Below are 10,517 nucleotides of genomic sequence, written 5' to 3'. Positions count from 1 at the left end.
GTCAATTGCTAAGATTGAAGGAGATCACCAGTGTTTGATGTTTATCTTGTGCAAAAAGGAACAGATGACATGATGCATGAATAGGCACTGGTTTCTTGAAAGACAATGTCGTGTTTACTTCTTTATTAATGTCATTATGGGATGTAAAGTACAATTGAGGGGGACAGAAGAAAAATAATATATTAGTATTTTGGCTTTATGTTTTTAAGAGAATGCTTACCAGAATGGTATTTCTAGAATCAAAAATCCTTCAGTTGGTCACTTTATATTTAGAAAAATCTTTACCAATGGTTTTTGCCACTCATGCTTTGACTCAAGCTCAGTTAAAACCTATTTGTTTCATTTCTAGGGGGCATGAAGAACAAAATAAATATATCCAACTATATGGAGGAGGGCCTCCCTATAAAACAGCCCTTGTAGGGAGGGTTACCAATGACTCCCAGGTTGTTAAATCTCGTGGTCGATTCTTAGTCCCATGTCACTTGAACTTTCAGCTGCATGTAACAGAGTTAATATGTATTTTGCACTTGACTTTCAGGGTTGCACGTTTGTTTCTTTCTTCTCTTGCTCACTGGTCAAATTTGCTGCTGCTTCTTGTTTCCCTAATCTCAAAATTTTGGATTACTTCAGAGCTTAGTCCTTAAAACTCTTCTCTAATTTTTATCCACTACTTTTGTAAATCCATGGCTTTAAATACAAGGTATATACTGATGACTTCCACGACTCCCAAATTTACAGCCTTAGCCAAGACTTACCCCCAGACTCCAGAATTATATGTCAAACTGTGTATTAGACAGCTGGACTTAAATGCTCAGTAGGCACCTCCAACCCTATATGTAAAAAGGCCAAGGTTCTAGAATGACACACTCCCCAAACCTGCTGTAAGCCAGGCTTCCTTATAGCAGTAAATGACAGCTCTATCTTCAATTTGCTTGCGATAAAGATCCTGTAGTTTTTACTCCTTTCTTTGATATGCCACATCTGACGTATTATCATATCTTGTCAACTCTGCCTTCAAAATCCATCCCAAGTTTACTACTTCTTACCATTCCCATTGTTATTACTTTGTCCGAGTAATGATCATCTTTCACCTTGATGATGGCAATATCCTATTAACTAACCTGTCACTCAGATTTTATGCCTGTCTTCCTAGAGTATATTTTCAACTCAGAAGTCAGAGTGAGACTTTAACAATGTCAATTCATGTTGCTCCTTTCTTCAAAACCATCCAAAGTCATCCAGTCTGTCAGATAAGAAACACGGTTCTTATAAAGACCAGTAATGCCTACTTACCTCTTTGATCTGATCTTTTACAAGTTTGCCCCTTTCTTACTTCACTCCATGTATATAGGTCTTCCTGCTGCTTCTTGAATAAGCCAGGTATGCTTCCACCCTTGCATTTCTTATTTCAATTTATATTTGCTATTCCATCTACCTTAAATGCTCTTCTTTCCAATAGGCAATAATTTGCTTCAAAATACTTCCTTCAGTTCATTTTCCAATATCGTCCCTTCAGTGAGTCCTTCCCTGGCCATTGTGTCTGAAGTTGCAACCTCTTCCAGGGCCACCACAGTTACTAGATTGATTTTCTGCTTTGTGTCTTTAAAACTAATTGCTTTTGAATATGTGAAAATATTTTATTGATCTTGTTTATTGTCGGTTTCCACTTCTAGAATATAAGTCCAATGAGAGTAGAGTTTTAATGTTTTTTAAAAAAATGTTTTATTTATTCTTGAGAGAGAGAGAGAGAGAGAGAGAGAGACAGAGAGAGACAGAGAATGAGCAGGGGAAGAGCAGAGCCAGAGAGGGACATAGAATCCGAATCAGGCTCCAGGCTCCGAGCTATCAAAACAGAGCCCAACTCACAACTTGGGCTTGAATTCATAAGGCATGAGATCACAACCTGAGCTGAAGTCAGATGCTCAACCGACTGAGCCACCCAGGCATCCCAAGAATAGAGTTTTTATTCTTTTTTTAAAACCCCCCATAACTTTATCTCCAGGGCCTGGAAAAGAACCTGGTATCTTGTATTCTCAATAGATGTTTAATGAATGAATGAATGTAAAATAGATGCTGCTGCTTTTTACACTATAAATGAGGCATACTAATACACGTATTTATTTATAGTTTTTTGAGTTTTTTTGGTTAGTCTCCTCTAGGATGGCAGAGTAGTGAGTACAGAAAATACGTCTTCTCAGCTAGAACAGTGCCTCTTATTATAAAGTGGTCTTCACTTCAAAGAATCAGGGACAGAGACTCCGTTAAATTTCTGATGTACTTTTAAGAAAAATACAAACATGCACAACCACTGGGATATAGTTTTCAGAGAATGTATATATATTCTGAAACCCCTTCAGTGTTCATACTGTTATACAGAGTAAAAACATATGGTTCCTATTTCAGTGAATATCTTTTGCTACATCCTAAGGGTCTGGCATCACATTTGAAAACCTGAAAATAAAATCTTTATAATAGCTTATAACTGAATACAGCATAAAAAATAAATATTAATGCATTTGTGAGACATGGAAATCCTTTTTTTCAATAACATAGAGATAAGAGAATCATTTTTGCCTTATGTGAATGCAAAAACCAATGGATTAGCCTTTTTTTTATTACGGTGGCTCAATAAAACTTTCTTTTAATAAATTAGAATTTATCTCTGTCCTTCCTTTTGCCTAATAAATATAACTGAATTTACAAAATGTTATAGATATAGCCACTTGAAAACATTATTGTTTATGTACGATACAAACTGAGAAATGTTTTGTAATTTTTAGCAGTGATTAAATTTTTGCCCTGTATCATTCAGACAACAAGTAGAAAACTGGCAGTTACAAACTTATCAAATTAAAATAGTTCAATACAAATGCATGTGAAATGCGTAAACTGGATTAGATCTATTTTAGAATGGCCAGAAATGAACAGGATAAAAGTAATTTAAATGTTAAAAAGTGGTAAAAATTAGATTTTAGATAGTTTCGTATAATTTTTACTAAAATGAGATTTAGTCAGTTAAGATAGTAAAAATTCCCTCCTTGAGTATGGAAACCAATTTGACAATAAATTATATTTAATAAAAAAATTCCCTCCTTGAACTACATTTGCTATCTACTTATTTTAAACTTACGAAAAGAGATCCTAATGCAAAAGTACTGTTTCTAGATTCTTGGTTAACTGTGTCCACTGGAGTTATTAATTCTGTGGTCATTTTCCACATTAGCACTCATTATGGACAGTAACTTTTCTCTGGCATGGCACTGTGCGAGGCACTTTACACATATACAGTGAAGATGATTATTCCATTTTACAGATTAGGAACTGAGGCTCAGTTGGTTTTAGAAACTTGTCCAAATTTACATAGCTGGAATTGGCACAGCTGAGATATGGGAGCCGATGTCCTCACCTCTCTGTCTTATTGTCCAAACCTCCAGATTATCTCCAGAGATATCTCTATTTTTTTCTCCTTACAGGATCTCGTAAAGGATTTTATCTTCTAAACGGCTTTCCTTAAATAATGCTCTTCCAATTTGGCATTAACGAGACATATACAAGAGCCAGTCAGAGACCCTGATAAACATGAGTTTATCACTCATGTCATATGGTACAATATGATGTCATATGGTACAATTCAAAAGATTTGGTATTTTAATTATTTTGTGCAGTCTTTTTCAGGATAAGAATATGATTCTCCTTAAGCTTTTGAAATAATGGAGCTTGAGAGTCCCCACTACTTTCATGGCCCTCGGAATGTCAATAAATGTCTGGATGGCAACAAACTATGATGAACATTAACAGTAATCAGTGTTGCTTTTTGTGTTCTGAATTTGGAGCAAATGGGCCAGGACCTCCCATCTAGCTGCCCCTGGGCTGCTTAACCCTTAAATCACTTGTTTAGTCAGCAAATATTTCTGTGCTTGCAATGTCCCAGGCCCAGGGCTAATACCCAGAATATAATAAGCACATCAGACCCCTGCTGTCAGGATACTAAGTCTCCAATCAAATAAGAACACACAATACAATTACATGCTATCACATACTATAAAGGAAAGGACAATAAACAGTTGATACCCGCCCTAGTCTGTCAGGACAGTGAACTCTTCCCTAAACAAAGAAAGTATTTAGAATAAATTCACTGAGACTGTGGGACAGTGTAGGGTAGAAATGGCAGGCTCATGTTTTGAGGCTGGTGGGGATACTGATACTTGAAGAAGTGAAAGAGGATCATAGCTAAAATCTAGAAGACAAAAGGAAAAATGGCCTACAATAAAATGAGAGAGATAGGAAGCCTTACAAGCTAGTTAGACCAAAATGCAATGTGTATACACAGCATGGTTTTAAGTAGGGGAACAATATGATAATATTTGCATTTTTTAAAAACCATCATTTATTTATCCTTGAAAATGTGTTTTTCTACCAGGTAGCTGAAAACAGAATTTGACCAAAATGATTTGATTCAAACAACCCAGTCATATTAAAGAAAAAAAGAGGTATTGGTTAAAACTGATCATTTCTGTCATTACTGGGCTCAAAGTGAATCTTAATTTTTAACATTCCAGAACAATGTGGATGTGAATAAATGTGGATGTGAATAAATTTCTGAGTGGGATGCTTTTGCACACTCCCCATAATGAATTTCAGAGCCTTGGTTTGGGATCTTGTGCTCACATGTTTTTCTAGTCATGTGATGCCAACACTGAAACTTTTACCTCATCAGGAAAATATGTTGTAATGTTGGAGGGGCTGAGAGGCAAGGATGGACATGAATACACCATGACACAATCACTAACTTATTCTTCTTTAAAGAAGTCCTTGTTTAACATTGAAAATGTATCGATGGAGTGAGATGAAAAAAGAATAGCTCTTTCTTTTATTTTCTCTTCATAGTCTATTTCCTCTGTAATGAGAAGGAAAAGGGAAAACACAGTTCCTTTGAAAAAACATAATCTTATTCTGAAACATTTTGTGAGTGCTAAACATTTTGTATGTTACCAATAGCTAGGAATTCTTAATTGTGGGATATTGCCAATCTGCTGAATTAATTCATTATGAGGTTTAAGGATATATTCACTTTCCGTAGAAAGTGGAAATGTGTACCTAACAGAAAGCTGACTTTCAATGGTCTGCAGGTGAAAACAGCTACAGGTAAGTCCAGACCATTTGTTCTTAGCCCCAAATGCACATAAGAATCACATGTAGATGTATTAAAACCATCTAGTAGACAGCCTCTTGTTGGCCAGTAAATCAGCTTCTCTGGGTTGGCCCTTGAGCATAGGTATCTTTTAAATCTCCCTAGGCTTCAGATTCACAGGCAGTCGGATTTGAGAATCACTGGTCCAGGCAAGGGATCCTTTATTTTAGTTGAATTTTTCTTCACCTCCATCACCTCTCTTTTCCAATTGTTTCATGTTCTGTAGTCACATTATTTTCTTCAAAGACAAACTTTGCAGAAGTTTTAGACAGGAAAACAAAGGAGGGAACAATACTGAGCTTTATTATTTGCAATTCCTGACTGCACCTCTGGTATTCTGACTTGCTGTCACTAGCCTTGCCCAGGCCATAGCTACTTCACCCTGTATTATTGTAACTATCCTTTTGTCTACTTCTTTCTGTTATAAATCAGTATTTCATATTCTTATTTGACTATATTCAAGTACACCTTTTTTTTTCAACTTTTTTTTTTTTTAATTTATTTTTGGGACAGAGAGAGACAGAGCATGAACGGGGGAGGGGCAGAGAGAGAGGGAGACACAGAATCGGAAACAGGCTCCAGGCTCCGAGCCATCAGCCCAGAGCCTGACGCGGGGCTTGAACTCTCGGACCGCGAGATCGTGACCTGGCTGAAGTCGGACGCTTAACCGACTGTGCCACCCAGGCGCCCCTCAAGTACACCTTTAATTCTACCATGGCACTAAGGAAGCACCAGCATTGATTCTAATCTGTCTACTGCAACAGCTTCCCTGCTATATATACATATCTATCTATCTATCTATCTATCTATCTATCTATCTATCTACCATCTACCTATCTAAAACCATTCCACTATTGCCCCAGTATCATATTCTTAGCTCTGGCAACCTGCTTATTCTCATCATAGAGGATTTTCTTTTGTGTTTTCATCTCCCGGTTACCTGGACAGGTCTATCGTCCCCATTTGCTTTTCTTTGCCTAAGACCTCTCATAAACCTCATATTGTCCATTAAGCTGCACTACTGCAGTTTACGCTGATGGTCCCCTTTTCTGAATTCTTTTTATATACTGCATTATGAAGATTAGAGTTCCATTATTTTCTAGCAGTTTTCTAAGCATTACATCTTTCAACAATTATTTTTTTTTAATTTTTTTAATGTTCATTTTTGAGAGAGAGAGAGAGAGAGAGGCAGAGAGAGAGGGAGACACAGAATCCGAAGTAGGCTCCAGGCTCTGAGCTGTCAGCACAGAGCCCGACGCGGGGCTCACAAACTCACAAACTGTGAGATTGTGACCTGAGCTGAAGTCAGACGCTTAACCGACTGAGCCACCCAGGTGCCCCCCACCTTTTTTTTTTTAACAATTATGTAATTTTTTAAAAACTATTTACTTTATTATTTGTGAGAGAGAGAGAGAGAGAAAATGTGTGAGCAGCAGGGGAGGGACTGAGGGACAGGGAGAGAGAAGCTTAAGCAGGCTCCATGCTCAATAGAGAGCCTGATGTGAGGCTTGATCCCACGATCCTGGGATCATGACCTGAGCTGAAATCAAGAGTCAGATGCTTAACTGACTGAGCCACCCAGGCACCCTATTTAATATTTTTTTGACAGCAGAAACCAACGTGTATATATTTTGTTATGTCATGTACAGCATCTCTGGACTCCAAAACTCACAGTGATTGCTCTGTGGCAAATACTTAATAAATATAATCTTTGTCTCCTTGTAACTCACTTCCCTTATTCATGTCACATTTCAGGGGTAGCGGCATAAAATTGTAATTAGTGATCCTCCTGGGTTTGTACCGTTCTCTGCTTCTGTGGCTGCTTCTACCACACTACATTTTAATGGCCTATTTGCCCACTTCCTGTAATTACTGTATTGTGTCCTTCTTGTGGGCAGGAGCCACGTCTTATTTGCTCACTAGAATTTTGAAGAGTTGCTCTTCTCCTTAGTTCCCTAGGTTGGTTCATGTATTCTTTGCTCTGCCTTTATCATCTTATACATTTTCTATCACAATGCTTTATCTTAAATACGAGGTTAATAACTGTATAAACCAATACAGTGTAACCCAATGGTTCTCAGCCAAGAGTAATATTGACCCCTGGAGGACATTTGGTGAAGTCTAGAGATATTCTTGTTTGTCGTAACTGAGGCACTATTGGCATGTAGTAGGTAGAGACCAGGAATGCTGCAAAATAACCTTTAATGCAGGGGACAGAGCCTTCCCGACCAACAAAGAACTTTCTAGCCCAAAATGTCAGTAGTGACATTCAGAAGGCCTGATGTAGCCTTGGAGTTGAGCACTATGTTCACGGATGATTTGCTCAGCACCATTCCTGGCGATAACAGATACACAAGAACACTTGTATAATTAAATGATGAAGGCTAAGCAAGTCAATTAGTCCTGAAAAATAACACCATGCCTATTTCATCCCTCCATCTATCCATCCATTCATTGATTCATAGGTATTTACTGATCATCTCCTATGTGTCAGGCATGGCACCAGGTAATATGGACAGAGTAGATTCAAGGATCACTCAAGGTTTTTTGTACATAGTAATAAATACAGATAAATACTAAGGCAATTTTGCAACACTGTATGTACCCTGATAACAAAGTGCTGGGTTTAAAGAAGGTCATCTGATCCCAATTTGAAGGTCAAAAAAAGCTGTTTTCTAGCCACGATTTGCAGAATGAATGAGTTAATAGGAAGGTAAGATACAGAGAAAAACACACACAAACGGCCAGCGGCTAAAAACAACATTCTACACTTCCAGAATTATGAATAGTCAGGAAAGGCTCAAGTACAGAGTGCAACGAGGTCCCTAAAAGTGATGGGTCTAGAGTAATAAATACGAGTCATGTTAAGAAATTTGGACTTCTGATAACATCATAGGATTTTTAAACTGAGTTATAAAATAACATATTGCAAGATATTACTGTTATTTTTATTATTACTATAATTATTATTATTATTCCTTGAAAAAAGTTAAAGGGAGGACAACAAATTGAAAATGAAACAGAAATCCTCAATAGGGTTTACTTTAAAACAGAAAGTTAAAGCATTCATAAATGCTAATAAGTGTGATTTTACTTTTAGCTCTATTTTTGCCCTGCTTCTGCATTCCATGCAATTTTATATGTCTGTCTTTAAAGAAAATTGGAACTGTTTATATGTGCTTTACTGGGCAAATGATGCTTGACTGTGAAAACTTCCATAATCACAACCTCCATGAAAACATCCACAACGGGAAAATGGAAGATATGATAATCTAATTTGATCACACCTTATCAAGAGGGAGGAAAGTTTTAGAGGTTAGTGCACCAGAATTTAGGTAGTAGAGTGAAAAGTTTAAGGCAGAAGTTACTTACAAAGGCTCTCTTGAGAGTTTCTAGGTCACTTTGTGAAAGAAAAAGATGTTAGAACATCCCCTAAAGTCTACAAGTAGAAGCTACAAGGTGGCAAGTGTCCTGACACTTTTTTTGAGGACTTTATTTTCATTTCAATTCTGGTCTTGTGAAAGTTCACCTGAAACGTCCTTCATAGTTTTAACAATCTGTTGGTTTCCCACCTCTCTAACTCATGTTCTCAGAGGAATGAAAATATAACTAAACAGTACCGTTTGCACACCACTTCATAGCTTACCAAATGCTTTGATTTGCACTATCTTAATAAAATATTGGAGACTTGATTTTCACTAGGCTTCACTTAATCACCATATTGGTTTCTTTGGTTAAAGAACTTCACAGGGTGAACAAGAGAAAAAATGTGATCAATGCAATTCAAATAATCAGCAACTAGTGAGACATTCTTACCCTTACCCAAATATCCAGTTTTAAATATTATAGCTTATTTGATTTTTAATTATGTATATTCAAAACACAGAGTGATACTTAATCATGAAGACAGTTTTTTTGTTTCTTTGGTTTGTTTTGTTTTGTTTTTGTGTTTTGTTTTGTTCTTTTGGTGCAATCTTTTGGCTTTCATGATTGGCATCATCTTAAAACTATGGCCTCAGAACATATGTGTTTTCTTATGCTTTCACAAATAAGATAATCTATCATCCATATATTTAAGAAAATACAGCAGTAGGTGAAATTTGTACATTATTTTTTTTTTAAAGCAAGCAATACATTATTTTGGTTTCAGGTAAAAAATACTTTGTGAAAAAATTAAATAAGGCGAATTCATTGTGTGGTGGCATTTTCTTACTGAAATGGGAATATTTTCCTGAGTACTTATTTGGAAACTGTAACAGAGAAGCACATTGTTTCAACAAAAATAATGGGCGAAGGTAAAAGCAATAACACACAAGATCTTCATTAAAAAAGGCAAAAAGAACTAGCAGTAGAGGAAACGTGTAAAGATATTCATTGCATTTAGGTATAATCCATAAGAAGCAGCAGTTGCTGACACCTCTTCAAAAGGATGTATACCTAACATATTTGGTGAAGGAAAGAATTTTCAACAGGGGAGTTAGCTTTAGACTGTGCTTAAATTTCACACACCAGCCTTAATACCATGTGCACAATTACAGTATCCTTTCCAATATATATATTATTTTTCTTCCAAATTTTTGAGGATAAAATATTTTGCCTTCAGAGTATATAATTTCTTCTTTTAAGTATTGTTTTTCAAATAAACTTTATATTGTAGAACAGTATTTGATTTACAGAAAAGCTGTGATGTTAGTACAGAGATTTCTGGTATGCTCTATACTATGTATCTGCTTATTAACATTTCATATTAGTATGCTACATTTGTTGTAATTTATGATATCGATACATTATTAACTAAAGTTCATACTTTATTCATATTTCCTTAGTTTTTAACATAATGCCCTTTTTCTGTTCCAGACTCCAATTCAGGATACCACATTACATTTAATTGTCATGTCTCCTTAACTATCACTTGCCTGCGACAATTTCTCATACTTTCCTTATTTTTGAAGGCTGTGCCAGTTTCGAAGAGTAGTGATGGGTATGTTATAGAATGGTCCTCAACTGGTTTTATCCTGTGTTTTTCTTGTGGTTAGACTGAGATTATGGGTTTTGGGGAGGAAGACCACAGAGGCAAAATGCCATTTTTCTTTTCTTTTTTTTTTTTTAATTTTTTTTTCAACGTTTATTTATTTCTGGGACAGAGAGAGACAGAGCATGAACGGGGGAGGGGCAGAGAGAGAAGGAGACACAGAATCGGAAACAGGCTCCAGGCTCCCAGCCATCAGCCCAGACCCCGACGCGGGGCTCGAACTCACGGACCGCGAGATCGTGACCTGGCTGAAGTCGGACGCTTAACCGACTGCGCCACCCAGGCGCCCCAAAA

Source organism: Herpailurus yagouaroundi, unplaced genomic scaffold (assembly GCF_014898765.1).
Source record: "Herpailurus yagouaroundi ecotype Mexico unplaced genomic scaffold, PumYag 140, whole genome shotgun sequence".
Classification (NCBI taxonomy): Eukaryota; Metazoa; Chordata; class Mammalia; order Carnivora; family Felidae; genus Herpailurus; species Herpailurus yagouaroundi.
This window is presented reverse-complemented; position numbering follows the sequence as displayed.